At 40.3% G+C, this 21,309-nt stretch overlaps 1 protein-coding gene across 9 annotated transcripts in view; it reads left to right on the top strand.

Moving 5' to 3' along the window:
- Positions 1-21,309, top strand: part of CHRM2 (cholinergic receptor muscarinic 2) — a 107,359-nt gene that overhangs the window by 76,171 nt on the left and 9,879 nt on the right. For 2 of the 9 annotated variants that reach the window (XM_027804585.2, XM_027804590.2), the window contains exons 1-2: positions 7,242-7,365; positions 9,664-9,762. The exons of 1 other annotated variant lie outside the window; for it this stretch is intronic. The gene's annotated coding sequence lies outside the window, so the exon portion shown is untranslated. Of the gene's footprint in view, positions 1-7,240; positions 7,366-9,663; positions 9,763-10,652; positions 10,787-15,045; positions 15,217-15,835; positions 18,475-18,546; positions 18,568-21,309 lie in introns of those variants that run through there. 6 more of the 9 variants (XM_027804586.2, XM_027804588.2, XM_027804587.2 and 3 more) reach the window with 6 other exon arrangements.

The following is a 21,309-nucleotide window of genomic DNA, read 5'->3' on the forward strand; positions in this document are numbered from 1 at the left end:
AAATCCCACCACTTCCCATCAAGCACAGGTTCTGTGTAACAACAAGGAAGAACAGAGCTAAAAATAAATTCAGTATCTGCCCATTTCACTGGATGTCCTGTCTGACATCAAACAAGCAAGTCAAAAAGTAAACAAACGGCCAGGTCCCTCCCTTACCTTGAACTGGGGTATGCTGTGTGGTTATACACTAGCTCTAGTGTCTTGAAGACCTTTTGTGCCTGGCATTGCTCAAATGTGAGTAAGATCACCCACACCCTGTAGATCTTTCAGCTCTGAGTTGCAAGATAAACTTGGAGCAGGAGAAAGGGACAAAATGGACAGACAGGAGACTGAAATGGAGAAACAGATTACTATAAGCAATAGTATTTGGGTGCCTGAGATGCCTTTGAGGTCAGGGGTGATGTGCTGTGCACACATTTTTCAGAAACAGACACTGATTCCAGACCAGTTCAATCTAAGATGTTGGGTTTTATGGCAAAACCCTTGTTCCTTCAATGCTATGTGTCACTGTGTGCAGGATCATCATCACTTCTAGTGCAATGGTTCTGCCTTAACACATCTTTCCAGGTCTTTCACACTCAAGTATTTTGCAAAGTAAATTTCTGATACTATTACAACAGCCAAAAAAAAAAGAGAACTGATCTGGCTGGGTTGTAATTAGAGCTGGACTAATTATGGCGGTAACTATTCAGTGAACATCAGTACCATTTTTAGACTATTCTTCAAATGGAGTGAATCTGTATACCCTCATCCCTTTTGACAATGGATGAAAATCAGGACCACCATGTTAACAGCTGAAATGATAATACAATGACCCTGGATACTTTCCTGCAAGCCTTTATGGTTGAACTGTATGTGATTAATCTCCTTGACGTTTCTGTACTGAGCCTTTACACTGTAAAATGAATCCAAGCTGAATCGTCATTGCAGACTGCATTTGTGTCAAGGCTATTGTACCTAAAGTGGTAACAGCTGCTCCTTCAAGGCCTACAGGCTTGGGACCAGAGATGGACAACCGTCATTATTGCTGGTAAAAGCAGTTTTCAGGGGAGGGAAAAGATACACATCATGCAATAGAGATGGAAAGGCTTACCCCTCTGTGATCGTGTTCACTATTCTGTGGGTCTGATAGGGCCTGCTAAAACAGTCTTTTCTCCAGCTTATGCATAAGCTAGTGCTTGCTTGGGAGACAGCTTGGGATCTTCTCATTCGCTTTACTACAACAGATATGTGAGCTTGTGGTAGGGAAAGGAAAGAAATAACGGTTAAGGGCAAAATGGGGCTTGATCCGCCTGTGCTTAAAGGCCTCTTACTTTGATAGGAGCTGAGATACACACCTGAGTAATCACTCTTGTGGCTGGGTTTCTCCAGCATACAGCTTTGTTCCCAACATAGGTGTCCTGCTCATGTTGTGCCAGGAAAGTTCACTGGAAGAGGCTGATCTGTGCTCCTTGAGCTACTCTCCATGGGCCCTTCCATCCATCCTTGGGGTCTCTTTCTTTCTGGTTGCAAAGGGTACCTGGTGGTCAACAGCAGGTCAGAGCTGTGGATATTGGGGCAGAGGGGGATTTCTTTCTGATTCTCTGGGGCAATCTCTTAACTTCAGCTCCTGGGAAGCAGCAGACATCCCACGTTGCAGGCTACAGGATGGTGACTCCCCCTGGGCAAGCCCTGGGGCAGTAGTTCTAGTGCAGATCAGATGCTGCAGGATCCTTGGCTTGTATGTGTCACCTCTGAGTAAGAAGCCAAGGATCTGCATTATGCTGATTCCTTTTTCTCTCCAGTGTGCTTTTGCCAGATTCCCAGACTGCTCTTTGCACAATCATGTGGGTTGGTTTCATAATATCTGACTCCATATCAAACAAAGGTATAGGTGTTCCTGCTTCCCTGGTCCATAGTACCTGCAAACTCCATGGCGTAAGCTAGAACCACAGAAGCAAAGAGTAGTCTGGGTGGAAGGAGCCTCAGGAGGCCTTTACTCCAACTTTCTGCTCAGAGCAGGGTCAGTGTCAAGCTCACACCAGGTTGCTCAGGGTTTTATAAATCGTATCTTGAAAAACTCCAAGGATAGAGCCTGTACACGTTCTCTGGACAACCTGGTCCACTGCTTTGCTGTCTTCATGGTGAAAGAATTTTCTTAAATCCCTTCAAAACCTTATGTCTGTTTTCTTTCATCCTTCCACCACACACCACTATAGAAAACATCTGGCTCCATCTCGTCTGTAGCTTCCTTGTAGGCACTGGCAGGCTGCTATCAGGAAACCCCAAAGCCATTTCTCCTTCAGGTTAACTGATCATTAAGGTCCCTTCCAACTCAAGCCATTCTATGATTCTACGATTTGCCTCACCCTTTCCTCACAGGCCATATACTTCAGGTTATCAAATAGTACATCCTCTATTGTTGATCTTGGACCTATGGTTTGCTCTCAGACTACTTTTCAAGATGCATCAGTCACCAGACAAAAGCATTTTTTCTATCAGAAATCCCTGCTAGGGTACAGATATTTCTGATCTGCTGGACACAGCCCCCCCTGACATACCTTCCGTCTCATGGCTGATGTGAAATGAGGAGATATTCAAAGCCACTGCCCATTGGATGACATCCACTGCCACCGCAGTGGTAACACTATGAGAATCAGGGCAGAAAGCAATGTGAGTTGGAGGAAACACCACATTTCTCCCAATAGTGATTCTTACCCCTAGTCTTGCAGGCAGAGCCCAGTTGCCCCTGAGAATACTGCATTGCTTCTGCCACTCTGTACGGGTTCAGTAACTGAACTGAAAGAACCAATCTTCCATCCAACAGTTCTTTTAAGAAATTTCCTGTAGTTTCCATTGATTTTTTTTTTGGAGACAGCAATATATATATAGCACTGCCTTTTGCCTTTCCTTTTACACAGAGAAGACTTTAATTAGTACCCTTTGTGTTAAACCATTAGATGTGGCCACCTGTGGTATCTTGAAGTTATTCACATTTTTAACTGTTTTTAAATGTTGGGTCTAGGCCACCCAGAGATTTTCCAGCAGGGGGAAAAGATTCAATTGCCTGGAAGCTTTTCCATTACCTTACACCACAGGAGTGACATAAAGGAGCTAAAGAAAAGTCTGAATCTAGTACTAATGTTTCTACTATAAGGAACACATTTTCTTAGGAGATGGGAGGGCAAATGTGAGGGATTGTTTTGCTGATATTTATTTATTTATTCTTTTGTATTATTCACTCAGTGACAAGCCCAGAGTAAAAATGGTGATGATTTAGATGTGTTGTTTTACTCAGAGAAACACTTGCTCATGGCAGTCATGTAATTCCTTTCCCCTCCTGTCTGCAGCATGATGACATCCTCTTTGCCAGGACCTCCCCTGTGCCAAGCTATGCCATACCATGCCACCCCATCCCATCAACTCTTCTCCCTGCAACCATTTCCACAGTTTTAATTTCCAGTATATAAAGGAATGTCTGTTATCCACATCTTCTCCATAGAACAGGTGAATGGAAAAGATGGAATTTATTCCTTAGTTGTTCTGCTGCTTATCGTGTCTGTTCATAATATTAATATTATGCTCTTTGTTACAATGCTTTTGCTAGCCTCTGTCATTTACAAAATGCTTTTATCAGTTAAAGATTGCATGCTACTTTATGAACTTCAAAGGGTTATATACATAGAGATCCATTTGGCCATAAACAGAATGTGTTGGGTGAACTACAGCAGTGGGGAAGCACTTGTCCAGTAAAACATCTGGAAAAAAGTCTGCAAAGCAGACTGCTTTACAGCTTTGGGATACTCAGAAACCCATTAGGCTCCAACCCTAAACTGAGCGTTACACTCTTTAGATGTCTTCTGCAATAAATTATGTGTGCCAACTGTCTGGCGACAGTCACAGCCCCAGGTAGTTTTGCATGACCATTTGATAAGCAGAGAAAAGGGAAGGGGTGTCCTTCAGAAGGAGGAAACGCTTGGTTAGGCTCTCTGAATGTTACAAAGGAGCACTGAAGACAGACTTTTCTCCTAAGTGATGAATAGCAAGCATGATCCCAGGACAGTTTACAGCAGGGAACAGAAGAATATAATTCTGGAATTAATAAAACAATGAACTGGGACTGGTCCCCAGACACCAATCCTGGTTTTTTCCTGTTTTTGCAGAAAAGTCCTGAACCTACCACGAGCAACAGAGGTTTTGCCATTGGCATACACAGGGCTTTTGACCTATTGATTTTTTTCAGAGCAATTTACCATGGGATTTCAGACTCTGAAACTGGAGTTTGGATGAGTAATGTAGCTTATACAGTAGACCCCTGCTCTCAGTGCTCTCTGAATTTGGCTTCTACTTCCAATGCTGTTGTGTGGAAATTCACAACTCTTCACAAAAATTCTGTGATTCTCTCCCGGTGGTTGCTGTTCTCATGAGCAACCTGATATTTAATTCATTCTTAAGAATATAAACATGCACAAAAGTAGCATGTTTGCATAGCAGATGAAGTGAATCTAACACAAGCAAATATTATCTGTGCGTTTTTGTCACGAATAGATAGCTTTGTTAGTTACAGCAGGAGCTCAGATTAATTCTGTGAATCTCAAAACCAAACAGTATAGAGGAAGAGACATAGGAGATACTGCACATTCAACGGGTGTGCACTTTCTGACAGAAACGCTGGTTATTGTTGATTAGCCTGTATAATTTGGATTATATTGGATTTACTGTCCTTTGTCTAATACTCACAGTTCTGTCCAAAATCCTTGTGTATACCATGACAAGAAGACAGATAAACAGGAAAAAATGCAATACAGTTCAACTATATCGAGAAATACATCAGTAAAGAACAAGGACAGGAAATAGCAAGGCTGCAATAGGCTACAATAGAACATAAATATGCATTCCCTACATACACGCACGGAGAAAGAGAGAGTACAATTTGCAAACATCATAGGATTTTGATTTTCTACCCTTTGCAGAGCAGATTCCTTTTAAGGAAGCAGCAAAAATAATTGCTTGAATAGTGATTACCGCTAACCACCTTTTGTATTTTCTGAAGTAGCTGCTGTCACTGTTGGTGATATAACAGATCCTTGAATAAAAAAAGGAGGACAAAAGGAGATAACCAAGACAACATAGTAAGAATAAAGCATCAGGGTCCAGGTTGTAAGAGGAAGGAAAGGAAGGAAAACACTCAACTCCCTTCCTTAAAAAAAAGGAAACAATACTGAATTAGGGTCGCGTCAGCTGAGCTGAGTAGGATCAGATATAAAATGCACAAGTGAGCCTTCATGCTGTGTGAAAGAGTAGATGCCAGAGATATCTGATACTGGGATGCATTTGCTTTTTATTCACAGGCTTCCTATGTGTGTTCTGCAAGAGAAAAAGGCACACAAGTATCTTCTGAATATTCTCGAAGTAGGGGGACGCAAGCTACGCTGCTCAGATAGCTGTGCTGGTTGGATTATACTGAAAGTTCCTCACACGTACCTGTTTAGGATTGCTTCTTCTGTCCTACTGATGTTTGCCACAGTGAAAATAGGAAGTGAGGGAAAACTTGGAGGGTAACTGTTGCCCAATATGAGTAATAATCTAAGTGAAACTGTACAAGTAATGAAGTCTAATCTGCCAGAAGTATTCAACAGACAAATAATGGATGCTTTTAAGAACTGTATCTAAACCTACTCTGACAAAAGTACATTTGCAGCTCTTTTGGAGACCAGAGCTCTCCATACACCTTTGCTATGATTTTATTATATGCCCATTACAAACAGAATTATTCCCCAAAGAACACCTTGGTTATGGCAAAAGGTTTCAGACAGGGCAGGGATCTTGCTGTGCTGGGCACTGCACAGCTGCTCCAGAAACAATCCCAGCTGAAACTCACTCATCATTTCGGTGAAACTGTACAGTGGCTCACCAGACTATGCTTAGTTCACATTAAGGTATCAAGAGCTAACAGTTCCTAAAGGAAGCCAGCAGATGCCCATTGTCCCCAAAGATAACAACAAACATGTTAATGATAACAGGGATGAGATATAATCTTTTAAGTTCATTGGATGGGGCACAGCAGCCTATTTGGTTAGTGGGGTCCTTCCCCAGGGCTCCCAGCTAGAGTATATAAAGGGGAAATACAGGTGTGAGGCACATGATTTTTGTGGAAATCAAGGAGAGGGCTTCTGGGGCACAGAGGCCCCTGCAGGGTGCCTGCCAGGGACAGACATTGTTAGAGCCTGGGGAGGGGGATGGAAAGGGCTACCATAAATAAGGAAATTTCACTAGCAAATGGTTGCCTTGTGTCACCAGTTTCTCACTCTCAAGGAAATAGTCCCATCAGAGTCAGAATGGTGTTGACCACCCAGGCTGGCAAGGCAAAATCATGGGGGCTGATTCTCTCTTAACTGACAAAAGCATTTAGAAAAAAAACTTCAGAATAATTCAAAACATTTCTTAAATCTCAACACTGGTTTTAACCTGCCTAGGCAGGGGGAGACAAACATACGTTATTCACGGCAAGCACTTATTCAAGGTGTTCTTTTGAGGCTGGAGAGGGCTTTCATTTAATTTTTCTCCCAGGAGACTTTTCACAGTCACTTTCCTGGGCTCCAAAGCCATGAAAGAGAGGAAGCTCCAAACTGTGTGTCTTGTCTGCCCAGGAAATAGAAATGCCACATTCTTATGAGCAGTCTTGAATTCATAGACTTAAGAAAGTCATGTATGAGCATCCTAGAAATCATTTGTCAGTCTGCTTGTAACTCTCAAAACACCTTCACAAACTTTATTCTTAGAAAAAGAAAAAACCTCAAACACCATTTGTCACTTCCTGTGTAGAGTCTTGCAAAACCAAAACTTTTGGGTCACGTATCCAAATTTACTACATAAGCTTTATTTTTATACTGATCATAACAAACTCAGATAGACTGAACTGCTTTCTGACCACAAAAGCACAATGTGCATCACAAGCTCGCAAAAGAGAAACTATGAAACCTATGAACTTTTCCTCTTTTTTTTTTTTATGTTGTCTTTATTCTCAGCCAAATACCAGCACACTCTTTGCATCAGAATAGAGTGGATCATTATTTACTTGTTCCCAAACATCACCCTGTTTCCCAATACTGAAAGAACAGAAGGTATTGCAAGCTACGTGCAGCAGATTCATGACAAAATTCCTAAAACGCCTGAAACTCAAAATGTCTATTTGTGTTTGAAGTCCATGTGTATTTACATGGGGGTTTTAAGGTATATTGGCTCTGCCTAGTTCAAGGTAAATTGCTAAATTGCTTCAGTTTCTTGCTATCTGGGGCACTAAACCAGTCCATTGATGTAAAGCAACAAACTCCCTTCACCTGTGGACACTACAAGGCAGCAAGAAGAGATCATCCTAGAAAAAGTGTAAGAGTTCAGTTCTCTTAAATCTCTCTGCTAAATCTCTAGTAAAAAATAACTGTGAACTGTGTTACGTTCAGTTATAAACAGATTGTGCGGAAGTATGGGGTATGAATTAAGTAAATCACAAGACCCAGCAGGAGTAGCTAGAAAAGACATTTGCCTGATTACCAGATATAATTGTGTTATTTGGGAATGCCATCTTTTGAATGCTAGATCTTCTTTGCACAGATGATGCAATTCAAATGTGCTATCTTTGATCTAAATTGATTATACATTTGCAATGCCTAACTTGGAGGTAACAAAAAAAAGAATTAATACTTCTGTGTAAGATGGAAGTAAGGAATTGTTCTGTATTTTTCCACATTCCTCACATTTTTCTGTCCCTTGCACGTTTCCAGCCTGTGTGGATAACTGAGACATTCTAACGTCAGGTGTTAGAAGCATAAGCCAGGTTGTTGATGGAAATGAAGCAGCAATGGTACCATTCTTCACTTTCTGTCTCAGCAGAGGGTTCCCAGGCTCCCATGAAGCCTCTTATTCCTGTATGCAGGAGTATGAGAAGTGGAAGATATCCAGTTATTTTTTTACCTAATTGTGCTGTTATTGTCCATTGACCACTTAGCTGATGATAGTGGTCAGCCTGGATCATGTTGGCTGATACTACGAGGCAGGGTGTTTGATACCATTGGACACTGTGTTGATAAATATCTCCTTGCTATCTATTCTAAAAGGGCCCATCCTTATCACATATTTAAACTAATATTATTTTCAAATTTCTGTTGCAACTGACAGTCACAATGGCAACTGTTTTCTAAAACAGCAGACCCCGACTTTATCCCCTATGAAAAAGAAAGTAAAAAATAGCTGCCTGCTCTTCCAAATATTTGAGAAATTGGTACGAAGATATAGATAATGTACTGGCATGCATTATTTTACATTTTCATTTTATGTAGAATCTATACTAAGTTACATCTTGAGTTTTCTTCTCTGTTTGTCAAAACACTAATAATTTAGACCTTTTACTGGAATGCCTCTTCTCAGAACGATTCTACCTATCCTCAATTGGTTACTGAGATTTTTATTACCTGGGTTACTAAAAGGCTTTTCATTTAGATGCAAAAACATAATCTGTTAAGATTTGAAATGCTTCTAGTATATGGTGGGGTAACAGAGAAAGCACACTCCCCCTTGAATTTCATGGTCTGAGATATGCAAACCTTGGACAATTATGAAGAGAATACGTGGTTCTGTCAGTGGCATGGTAGGTTGGATGGCATTTGCTTAAGATGACCAGCATCATTATGAGTGATATAAAAATATCATAGATCTCTGTAGAGAGATGACTGACATTTTTCAATGTTCATTTGCAAAGCAGCAAATGTAAAGAAGCAGATAATTAAATTTAAAGGGCATTTTCCATCCATAACATTAGAAAGATTAAGAGGTTAAACATTAACCTGACTGCAAATCCTCCCATTATGTCTCTTTCTATAAACAAGAGTATCTGCATTTTTACTATTCAGTGTTGTTCAGTGCATGAAATATTCAGTGTGGTTGCATTGGGTATCACAAACTAAACCAAAAAGATCCAAATTAACTCATTTAAAATGTAAATAAATAAGTAAATCTAATCTTACTTTACATATATTTTTATACACACATGCCACACACACACACACACACCACCAAAAAAAAATACACTTCAGAAACTTCATGAAAGCCATTCAGGACTTCATGTATGTGGAGAGCATTCATGTTATGATCATATGTTTAAAGCTTTGAAATAGACTGAATTTAGAACTAAACCTCATTTATATTCAGAAATAAGAGAAAATATTGTCTTAGTGATATTGCCTACAGCCTGAAAGGACACAACCAGACCTCAGAGATTTTTTTTACTTACTTTATGACTGGATATGCAGTAGGGAGCAGTATATGCTTTTGTGTGTACTACTACTGGAAGTCCTCATATGAAAAAGTCTGAGAATTGCTGTCTTGGACATCACTCCAGCTCTACCCAAGGAGCCTGCTTAGAGATGGAAAGTTGCTTGCCTGCTTCTTGACAAACCCACTCTAAGATGACAGCATCTGGATTGGGATCACACAGCTGTTTTCTTCCTCAGTGCCAATTTCTTTTTGTGGTCTTTGTAAAGTAAGAAGGAAAAAATAACCCACTGAGAAGCAGCTATACCAAAGAATCTTAAGCCTGTTATATCATGAGCAGAAAAAAAAGGACAAGCAGACAATCTTTCTTTCTTTCCCCCCCCCCCCCCTTTTTTTCCTCCAAACATTTCCTTTCAGATGTCCCTTTGAAGTCACAGGCTTATAGTGTGAGTGACTGAGAGCAAGGAGCTGTGAAATGCGCCTTTGAGCCATAGACTCCTCAAAGAGTATCACAAGGTATGTATGACTGGGGTACACGACATCTGCAAATCAGCATGGCGTTATCGAGGCTTTGTTCAGCCTCAAACTCTGGAAGCTGCAGAGAAACAAAAACTTCAGAGAAAGAAAATAATTTATCCTGTCCTGATTCTACCTTTTTTCTTAGGTGGGGTGTGGGGTGTAGGGGTGTGGGTGTCTGTTACTGAATGCAGTGATTGCGCTGGTGTAATTTACTTATGAAGAAATAATTGAACATACATATACATTGTATATAGAATATAAGTGTGTTATATGTGCATAAATTGGGTATAGTTACCATCTTTTGTTCCACTCAACCTTGTTATGTTCTACTACTACTGGATACTTGCATTGTTAAAAATTTACTACCACTTCTCTGCTGTTGTAAGGTCGTCCCTTCAAACTACCCTGACAAATACATCAATCTTCACACTCACTAAAACCAATTCCTGTTCAGATGGATCTGATTCACTTCATAATCACATGCACAGATCAACAAAACACCTTAGTCCTGACCGGTTACATCTCCTGATTCTCATGGGTCTTCTGCATTTCTCATCCAAAGCAATGTTCATTACTTCTCTTACATGAAGGATATTATATAAAGGATACTCTGCCCCACTGGTGGTTCTCAAACAGGGAGCAAAACTGGCTTTCATGATTTTGAAACAGTCAGAATTGACATAACAGTTTCTTACAAACTTCAGAGAAAGCTTATGATGGTTAAGACTATTTCTGTAAGCTGTCAGGTGGAGCCACTGATCAGTGTCACCCAATATTAATCTTGAGTGGGAGGGCAGCACCATAGTGTGTCATTACGGCATTGCTTCCTACCAGACCCGCTAGGAGATTTATATGAGATTGCATAAATCTTTTTTGCCTTTCTGCAGTTTAAAGTGTCAGAGAAATGGGAGCTGAGCACTGCCAGAAAAAAGGAGTAACTGTCAGACCAGAAGATGAGAAAACCAACACGGTGTAACCTCAGGAAAATGATAGCCAGAAGACTGATCTAAACAGCAGAAAGGTGGGGAACAAGATGAGAAAGACCAGAAAGCTGAAGGGTAGCCAGGTGCTGCACTAGGCAGCAAGGAAAAATGAAAGAGGAATGAATGGGAAGTGATGTGAGTTTGTTCCAGACCCACAGGTTTCTGATCATATCCTGCTTCTCCCTAAAGCAGAGGCACTGCAAAGATCTGAGGGAGGAGCGTCGCTGTTAAGGCAAGGAGATGTGGAGGCAACACTTAGTAATACAACCAGGAGCAGGGGAAAAAAAAGATACCAAGACAACTCAAATCCCCAAGATGTGACTTCACAGAGAGCCATGGATGTTCCATGGCACTGAGCTGTGCCTCTCCCAGTTCAGCTGAGACAGCAGGGACATGGTGTGCTGGACACCAGCATCCAAGGGTCCCCAGAGTTCAGTCACAGTTTCCCTTTGTTGCTCACTTTAATTCTTTCCATTGTATTTTTGAACAGCTTACCTTCCCCAGGGACCACAGGCAGAAATATAGAAACCCTATGAGAAATGCCAGCTTTGCCCAGAGATAAACATCTGAATCCTGCTCGGCTGTCTGAATCTCATACCTTTCAGAGGCAGAGCCATCATGGAATTGATTGTAAATGGTCCTAGACCCGAGGTCACAGCTTTGATCCAGAACTGAGCAAGAAAGGAATTAGAGAGAGAGGGGGAAATAAGGTCATGTCCACAACATAGATAATAGCAGAGGAAACAACAAAAGCCATCTATGGGGGAAAAAATCATCTCTATAAGAAAGCTAAAAACACTGGAATTCCTAATTAGGGAAGAAAGGATAACTTTTTGAAAAAATCATTCCTGTCCTTTTCTCCAAATAGGTTATGGAGGCCAAGTCTCAGTGAATGGCAGCAGGATTTAAGAAATTAAATTTTTGAATGGCTATTGGAGATGAGATTTCAGATCTTCAGGTCACTTTGGTGTTTTTACAATACTGCTCAGTGCTAGCTGGTCTCTGTGGGCTGGCATGGGATAATACAGACAGATACTGAGGGTAGGTGAGGAATTTCTATTTCTATGAGGCAATTTATTTCTATGAGGCAATAAGGGATGACAATTCAAAGAGCCCAGGTGAATGCTCTCACAGAAGTATTTGTTTCTCTTGTAGTCACTCTTGCTTTCTCTTCATTAATTTCTTCTCTTTTTCACCCACACCTCAGTCTCATCCCCATTTCTTCCCTCTTGCTTTCACCCCATTTTTTATTTTCTCTTTCCCCTTGCCCCACACCTCCTGATGTATCTGTCTTTAGGCATGACGGAGGCACGATGCAACACAGCAATCACTGCTGAGCGATTCTGCTGCTGCTGCATGGCACAGTAGGAGTGATTTAATCTCTGACATGACACCCCAGGGACTCAGCGGTTTGATGGAGGAGATTGTTCCCTAGGTGCATTGCTAGACAGTATTTCACTTCCCATAAGTTTGCTTTACCATCAAGTTCCAATTTAAAGAGTTAAGTAAAGACAGGATTAGATCGAGAGAACCAGACCATGTAGGTGACACTGCAGAAGATGAGGGTAAAGTAAAACCTTAAGAAGCAAAATATATTAGTTAGTGGTCTTTTTCTCCTTGGACATGTTTTCTGTGGAAAGGTAGTCTGAAATAGAGAAGCAGAAACATCAAACTTGCAAACAATAAGAGATAAGCCTGCCAAAGGAAGGGAGGGAGTAAGCTACAGCATAATTGTGGAATTTCAGGTTATTAATATAAACAGTTCGAGGTCCTGAATACCAGAAATAGGAAAACAACTGATTTCACACCAGCCAAGTCATTCTAGCAACAGTCTTGGTGAAGCTGACTTGGTGCTTCTGCCGTGATGTGAACTAAGTTCCCATGCAGTAAAATATAATGGCGCAGTCTCTAGAAGCCTGAATTTCAATATCAACCTATTTGTCTCAAAAATATTTTTGTTTGTTTGTTTGCTTGCTTGTTTTTTAACTCATATTTGAATTACAATGAAATGTGCAAGGGACGTCAAGTATATTCATCATCATCACCCTGTAGAAGCTTTGCGTCTCATAGACTTCATTGCCAAGGTGACAAGATCAGTTTGCAAACCGCCATGTGAAGAAAACAGTTTTTAATCTGCACACTTGCGACCAAGCAGTTCCTGTGACAGGGGCATAAGGTTTTGTGTTTAATAATCATAGCAAACTGTCTCTTATGAGGGAGAAGCTGAGCTGAAGCCTCCTCTGCACCTGGGGACAACATTCTGTGTAGCCTTTTCATGCCTCACAGAGCAGAACTATGCATACAATAACTGCCTGCTTGTCTCTATCCCATGTTATTTAATGCCTCTCAGGCTTTTAATGGTTTTGGTTTCAAATAATCCCAATTAGCACTTCCGAAACCTTGCATTTTAAATGTTCCCATTATTTTCTTTTTGCAAACATGCAAGAGAGGTCAAAGTTTGATGTGAACAACCTTTGCAATGTCTTTTAAAAAATCAAAATGAATAGAGAGCTTGAGAATACTTGCTGGTGCATTTAGTCTTCCTGGCCCAGTGAGGCTGACTATATTTTTAACAGGTGTATCATCAGAGACTAGTCCCCAGTATCCTGTTATTAAGTTAACGTTGTTAAACATTGTATTATGGTTTAACTTAGGATAGGGTCTTCTTTTAATGCCATGGTGAATTATTCATACACAGAGCTTAAGTATTTTACCTTGTCAAGTGTAACAGCAGTGTGTCAAGACCAGTATCTGGAGCCATGCATCAGTGGCAGAATTACACACAGATTCCTTAAACCTGTAGTGGAGTAAAAACGCAATTAGTCTACAACTACGATCTATGTAATTAAAGTAGGTAGCAGTCATTTAATGAAACATAACACAGCCAGAGACTTAGAGAGCCTATAATAACACAGTAACCGTGAACATAAATGCTGCAGAAAACTGCTGAATAAATATTTCCTTCCTTTGGCAAGGAATATGTAATCTTTGATGTTCTCTGTCCACAAAAGGGAAGATGATCGTACAGACTCACAGTAAACATACATAGCTGTGATTAACATGTTTATAATTAGCTATAGCAAACCCTTTGTTTGAGATTTTCAAACATTTTATGAGCATTTTGTTAAGTATTGTTAGCATCTTGCCATCTTTCACACACTTCTCTTAAGACTGCAGAGTGAGTTGGGAAATGTGGATTCTGATTTGGGAATTTAGGTACCATTCCCTTCTAGGAAGGTAAAGAACTAATTAGGTTCTTTCACTATTTCATTGTTGCTGCCTTAAATGTGGTCTGCAGAAATACAGGCATAAAAAAAGATTTAGCTGCCCCCTCAGAAATTATTTTGCACTTCAGTTCAATATAGGCTTAAATTCTTGCAAAGAATTTGTGCCAACTCCTTTTATATCTGAGTCAGCTTTCTTCTCTGTGCTTCTAATCTATGTCTTAGGTAAGCTGTTAAGTGAAACGGAAGATGTGTAAAAATTACCAAGATTAATGGACACAGAAGCAGAACAGACTAGGTTTTCAAGCTCTAGAGAATGTCATGTAAGGGTGACCATGATGAACATAACAAGAATTTTAAAAGCATTTACTGAGTAAAGAAACTAGGTACTTTCCAAAGTAGATTTGAGGATCATCTAGAGGTATCACAAGTGAGTCTGCTAGATCATAAGTGAGTGAATAAGGAAATCACTGATAAAAGCAATGTACTAACACCATTTCCAACCAAGGGAAAGATTTTCTTTAACTTCAGTAAGAGTCCCTTTGGGCCCTCAGTACATTAATATTCCTGTCAGAGGCACTACTGAAGGCTGAAAAATCTCTGAGGAACAATGAGAGTCTCTGTGGGTTTATTCAGGATCCCAAAAGAACCTTCATGTCTTGGAGGGGTTTGTGGAGATTCACTGAAATACCACAGCAGCTTTGCTGGACTCACCGGCAGGTTGAGGGGGCTAATCAGCGCTTCTTTGAGACACCCTCTTGTACTGTATTATAGTTCTTTGTTATTACTTCATCACCAATATTCCTTTAGGCTTTGGCAAAAAAAAATCTTTTAAACCAGGAAAAAAACAGAGTGTATTTTGGGGTGTTTATTTGTTTGATATTTTTTTTTTAGATCTACCTGTACATGTTTTAAATAAGAGATGAATTTCTGTTGTGCATTAGCTCCAGGTATTTAGAATAAATTGTGAGCTGGTTTCAGTCAGCCTTCTGAACCCTCTGCTCTTTCACTAGCTTTGCCACTTGTCACCCAGGGACTTTGCATAGCTCTCATAAGGTTTTTCTATTTAATAGCACAGGCATGATAGCTGATACAAGGATAATGAAGTACTGTGCCTCCTATTTGTGCTGGGCTGCAGAGGGAGTACTTACCTATCACGGCACTGTTCCTTCAGAGAATATAACCTGAAAGCTAATGATCTTCAATTCAGTCTTAACAGAAGCTTAAAGAACTCTTCTGCTGAGGTAACCTTTCTCATGGATGAGGATATTTATAAATTTAGTCCAAGTTCTAGTATGAGTATTTTGCCTAAAGTGCTTGAAGAAGATAGTTACAGTCACATAAAACTTGTTGGGGTTAACTGGTGTGAGGAGCTTCAGTCGACTTCCAGCAGCACTGGTGCAGTGCAAGGAGGAAAAGAGAGGTGACTTACTGCAATCTGTCACTTGAATCGCCCTTTTCTAGCTAGCCTATAACCTCTGCAAGTGAAATCATCACAAGTCCACTGATTAAATGTGTGTGGCATGAGCTAGTCCCTAGTTTTGCTGCCTTTGGGTGACACCAGCCACTCTTCTGACCCACTTATGAACTACTCTGAAACACCACTTTGAATTGAATCATGCCCGAAGTGGTGACGACGTAATACTGGGTGCAGTGGATAATCTCAGGCCTGAGCGTGTGTCTGTGCAGCGGCTACCCCAGTCTGATTTCAGCTCAGTGCTGAGACTGTTTGCTACAAGAATATCTAACCATAATGGTTTCAGAATTTCTTCAAATTGTATTTCTGCTCCTTAATTATAATAAAAATTAAATTGTAATAAATTGTGGGGTTCCTTCATGTAAGATATGTGTAAGTAAATTTTCAACATATTGAAGGCACCCTACTGGTGGACAAGCCTGCTTTATGTGGTACCTGCCTTTCTGTGCCTCTAGATGGAGATCCTATCCATTTAACTCAGCCCTTTAGAGGGAACTGTGGGATGCTTCAATAGGAGCTCCATTTTGCTTTTCATACTCTATAGACCAAAAATTACTTTGTTCTCCGATTCCTGAGTTATAAAACTATTTTGATCTTAACAACTGGAGTTCTGGACACACACTCCTCTTAAAACTTACCTGAAAAAAGGAAAGAAAATGCTATTCTGGTCTAGCTTTCTACAAAGTGTCCTGAATTATTTACTTTGCCTGGAATGTAGTGGTGAAACCCTCTGTCCTTTCAGTTGCCATTCTGCAAACCCACTCCAAGAAGTAAGCACCTCTGACAAGCTGTGTGCACTGTTGCAGGTGGGACTCAGAAGAAATTATATGAACTGTTGTATTCAGTCACCTTTGCCATACGGGCAACCATATGATATGGTTCCATCAGAGCACAGAGGAAAGCTTTGCCATAACTTCACCAAGACACTTGACTATTTGCTTGCTGGTTTGAGACCAAGGGTTCTTTACACACAGTCCTAGCAAGAATAAGGAGACACATAAGTGGAAGTATATCCTCTAGTCCAGGAGGTAAAACCCCCTTTTTGTAGATCAAAACCAGTTAGATAAAAACATGCCTATTAAGCATATTTTTCAGGTTTGCCCAATGCATCAAGATGCTGAATTTAGCTTGTAATGATGTCAGCTGCCCAAAGACAGAATGCAAATTCTTTCTTGATTACACAGGTCCTGAAAAACAAAGACATATCTGTAGCCAAGACCATACTTACAGAAAGATAATTAAGTGCCCTAGTACCAGTGGGCAACTAATAGCATAGCAAGAGTAGTAGTAATGACAACAGCACCAATATAGTAGAAATACATAATTATCAAGACCATAGAGGAAAAACTGCTTCTTTTTTAGCTATTTCCTGAAACGAGATGTATTATGCTGTGGTTGTTTGGTTTGTTTTTGGGGTTTTTTTTTTCTATGCTGCTTATAATTTTCTCTGTGTAATTTGGAATACAAACCAGTTGGGCTTGTGGCACTGTATTTGTCAGTTTTAGACTATAAGAAGAGCAGTGAGTAGGATTTAGTTAATAGCTGTACAAATCCTCAGACCCTAACAATAGCACTGAGGCAGCGATATTGATGCTAGCCCTGCCACCTACTCATGTACAGTTCCCTGCTGACTTTGGGTGGGTATTTTTATTTTTGCTTTATTTCAGTTGTTGTTAGTGGCACAATGTTAGTTTGCTTTTGTTAATTCTCTACAACTCTGATCTACTTGTTTCAAGATTTATTTTGCCCTTAGGTACCCTTCAGGATGAGATGGGGGAAAGTAGATCCAGACAGGCCCACAGAATATCTTTTTTTGTAGGATATGTGTTGATTGAGAAAAACAAAAATACATGAAAATAAGAAGAATAGACCACACCAAGGCAGCAACACTTTGCAAAGATGTTTCTAGTTTCAAACAGATTGTAGAAAGTAGCTCATGTGGTGAAGATTTTAGTCTGGTATTTGGGAATTTTCTGAAATGCATTTTTTACTAAAAGCCCAGACTAGATCTGTAATCTCTCTTAAAGTCTGTAATAAATCCTAACTAATGTACCTAGTATATTTGTCACAAGCTTAGAGGTTTTGTTTCTCTCTTTTTTTTCACACCATGGCTTTAAATGGTGCCAGGAAGGAATTTAGAATCAAACCCAGTACAGTTCAGGATGAAAATCAGTTCAGGAACAAAAATTAAACCTATTATTGCTACAGCAAGAGTCAAATCCATTTTACATAGATTCAGACTGGAGAGGAACTGGATCAAAGAGGGGAAGTTAAAAAAGCAAAATTTACTTCTGTTTGAGATTTGAGTGCTGAAAAGCGTTGAGTAGCAATGTACATAGGTTCCTGGGTTAATGCCATTTAAATCACAAATATAACTTTCAGGTACAGATCATTTGTTGTTTCTTTCATGTCTTGACCTTTATATGCTTTCAGAGGATTAAAAAAAAACATTAAATCCTTACCATATTTAACTTGGCAATAGGCACAATACAGAGGAAGGATTTGTCTAACAAACTTTGACAGGCATGGCGTATCAGCCATTTTTAAAAAAACATATACAACATTTCTACAGTTTGTTTTGTGACAAATGCTGGAGATCTATTCCAAATTTGAAATTACAATGATTGCTACAAGATTCATCTGTACCAAAGGGGTGGGATCCTGTCAGGGCAAGTAGAAAGCACAGTCAGCAGAATGCAATACCTAAGTAGCTACTGTTTGATTTTTTAGCCAGTGTCCAAGAAACAAAAGATGAAGAAATAGATCCATTTGACGTTGACTCAGGAAAAGAATTTTCTAATTTTGAGGATCATGATCCTAAGGGATCATGCAGTCCTTGTCCCTTCTCCTTGTCCTCCCATTTCTGCAGGCCTCCTCCTCAGGGTCTGCAATAGAATAGGATGAATAACCTCGATGGCATCATTTTGCTTTCTCACACTCACCACGGTTCCCTTTTACAATGAACCAGCCTACAGATGTCAACCACCAGACCTCTGTTTTGCTGTTCCAAGCAACTACTAGGGAGGTAAATGAAGGAAAGTAAAGCAGATCGTGGCTGCCAGCACGATCTGTGAAGGTTTACTACAGCCTGTGGCCATCCGGGACTACATTTCTCATTGTGAGTGGTAAAGGGGGTCAGGTCAACCCACCCATGCCCTGCTTCTGCCTGTCTACTAGTCACTGCAAAAAGACCTGGCATCACACCAGGCCAAAAGTGCATGTAACATGTAGCTCACCAAATCCCCCAGTTCTGCCCCAAGACCTTCTCAGTCAAAAGAAGGGAAGGGAACGGTTTTCATCACTATGAATTCTTTAGAGGGGAGAAACTACTGCACTGGAAGTGTTTCCCAACTACATATAAAATACCAAACTGTGAATTATTTTATATGTGGATTTCTTGGCTTTGGACATTTTCCATGCAGTGATTATGGTGTTTGTATTCCACAGAGTCATATATGTTTTAAAATATATTTCAGAAGACGAACTCAGTTGATTTTCAGGTCACAAGAGAAATTTCTTGCCTTTTCTGGGTATTTTCTGTTTAGCAAGAATGCACTTAGTATAGCAGGATAAATTATAGTAGCCCACAGGAGTCAGTGCCGTGTTGTGCAACTCACACAAACACCCACGGGCTTGCAGCGGAGAACTCTGTTTCCTCAAGAATAAGATCTGGTATGTCTCATAATGGGAGGTCATTTTACCTTAAAATGCCTCTGCCCCATAGGTCTGCCTGATGAATACCATCTGTTCCCGTAACAAATGCCTCTCCAGCAAGACAGATGGGCTCCATGGCATGACAAAACCAAAAGTACTTCACAGGCAGTCCTGTACCAAGGGAGCAAGTGGCCACAATAAGAAACAGAATCCTCACTACAGGCCTGATTCAGACCCTACTGGAGCCAACAGGAAAGAGTCCAGCAGATTTCAGGTGGTCTTGGGTTAGGAAGTATACATACTCCTGTCTCTGCTCATATAGCGGCAGTACTAGAGGCAGAGATGTTACATGTCGATTGAAAAGAAATGCTTCTCCAGCCCTGTACCTTCTCGTTAACACACAGAGCAAAACACAGTTCACTTTACAGTCATATTGATGCAAGCAAAGGAAGATTTTACTGGAGTGAGTGATAACAGGTGTGTTTCTCTATACTTAAGAAAGCCATAGCTGTCAATGTAACTTGCAGTCCAGGACTACCAGCCTTCTCATGGCAGGAAAGTTTTTTGCAAAGAGAGATCACTGGGAAAGGGACTGCTCTGCTTTGCTTCTATTCAAAAGAACACAGTGGAATCCTATTCCTAACAAGTAAAATTACCTTTTAGCCTTCATCCAGCTTCTTGCAGCCCAGATAATAAAATCAGGGGAATTAATATAGAATTACCAATATTTCCACTGGAACTGGAAATGTGTCCCTGCCCTTGCAGGTGGGTTGGAACTAGACAGTCTTTAAGGTCCCTTAACCAACCCAAACCATTCTATGATTCTAAGTGGGTAAAAATTCAGATGAAAAGACTTCGGAACAAAGTTAGCTGGGAGATGGCAATTTGGTTTCACAATGAGTTTCAAGGTTTTAAAATAAATATCAGTTCTTCAGTGGAATGAAAAAAGAAAACCAACCAAAAACCTGAACGTTTTGTTGAAATGGAATTGTAGAGAAACACTTGGCTTTTTATCATAAAGCACAATTTTTTCAGCTCGGATCCTCTCTCACTCTCTTCCCTTCTTGCTCCCCCTCTCACTCTGTCACCAGAGGTAGCTGCAGAGCCCTGGATCACAAACTATTTTCAGCTGAATTTTTTTTAAAGTCAGTTCACCTCTGTGAGTTATTTTGTCTTTTTGTCAAAAATGCATTCTGTTAGGAATGTTCATGAACAACTCTGCTTGGGAGGAGTTCTTAGCTTGTCCCAAAAAATTGATATCTTACACATCTAACTGGACAGCCAGCTGCTCAGCTGTGAGGCTGTGGGTGAAAAGCACACAGTGAATTGCTGAAATGACAGTCCTATATATTAAAGATATACTCCTGGCTATACTCCTGGCTATTTTTTGCACACAGTATAAATTCTGTTATATTCCACTCAGCCTATTCTTACTGTACAAAGCATATATTTAATTAAAACATTCCTCATCACAGTTTTGTTCTCTTGAACCTGATCACAAGGATTTTAGGGATGTACCTGTGAATAGATTGTAGGAAAACTGTCTGTCCAACCTTATGTTCCTCTGTTCTCTTCAACATGGAATTCATAAACAAATCAGCTGTTTTTACAAGCAAAGGCAAATGCGTGAGCCCCACCTTCTGCCAGTTGTATTTCTTTAAGTGTAAATTACAAGATTACAAAACTGCTTCAGAATAAAAACCTTTACAGTGGTATAGCATTTTGACTTTTCCACAGAGACAGACTTGCTTACTTTTCTTAGAGGTCAGAAGGAGTTTTGCTGTTGTGCTGACATTTTGCATCATCTTCTTCCTTTTGCATCTGAAAGAAAATATGCAGTGCTGAAATGACAGTGAGAATGCATTGCTCTGTTTATGTGACACAGACTGTATATGTCTGTGCATCAGCAGGTTAGTCACAAGGGCCACAGGAGGATTCCTTAATCCCTGATGTGTAGAGGAGCCAAACATCACTGAACTTTCTGTCTTCCTTTGATTGCACCACCACTTTTAGAAGCTCTGCCTTAAAGAAGTGATGCCTTATGGGTGGGGAAAAAAGGAGAGTATTCCAGTTATAAAGAGCCTAACTTCTCTGTTACATCTGGCCTTCATGCCTCAATAATCACTTGAGCACAGCTCATAAATAATGAGCGCTTGGAGACTGGCTGTACAATTCCAGTGCATTCTATTGACTTCCAGGGGATGCA

Source organism: Falco cherrug, chromosome 5 (genome assembly GCF_023634085.1).
Source record: "Falco cherrug isolate bFalChe1 chromosome 5, bFalChe1.pri, whole genome shotgun sequence".
Taxonomy (NCBI): Eukaryota; Metazoa; Chordata; class Aves; order Falconiformes; family Falconidae; genus Falco; species Falco cherrug.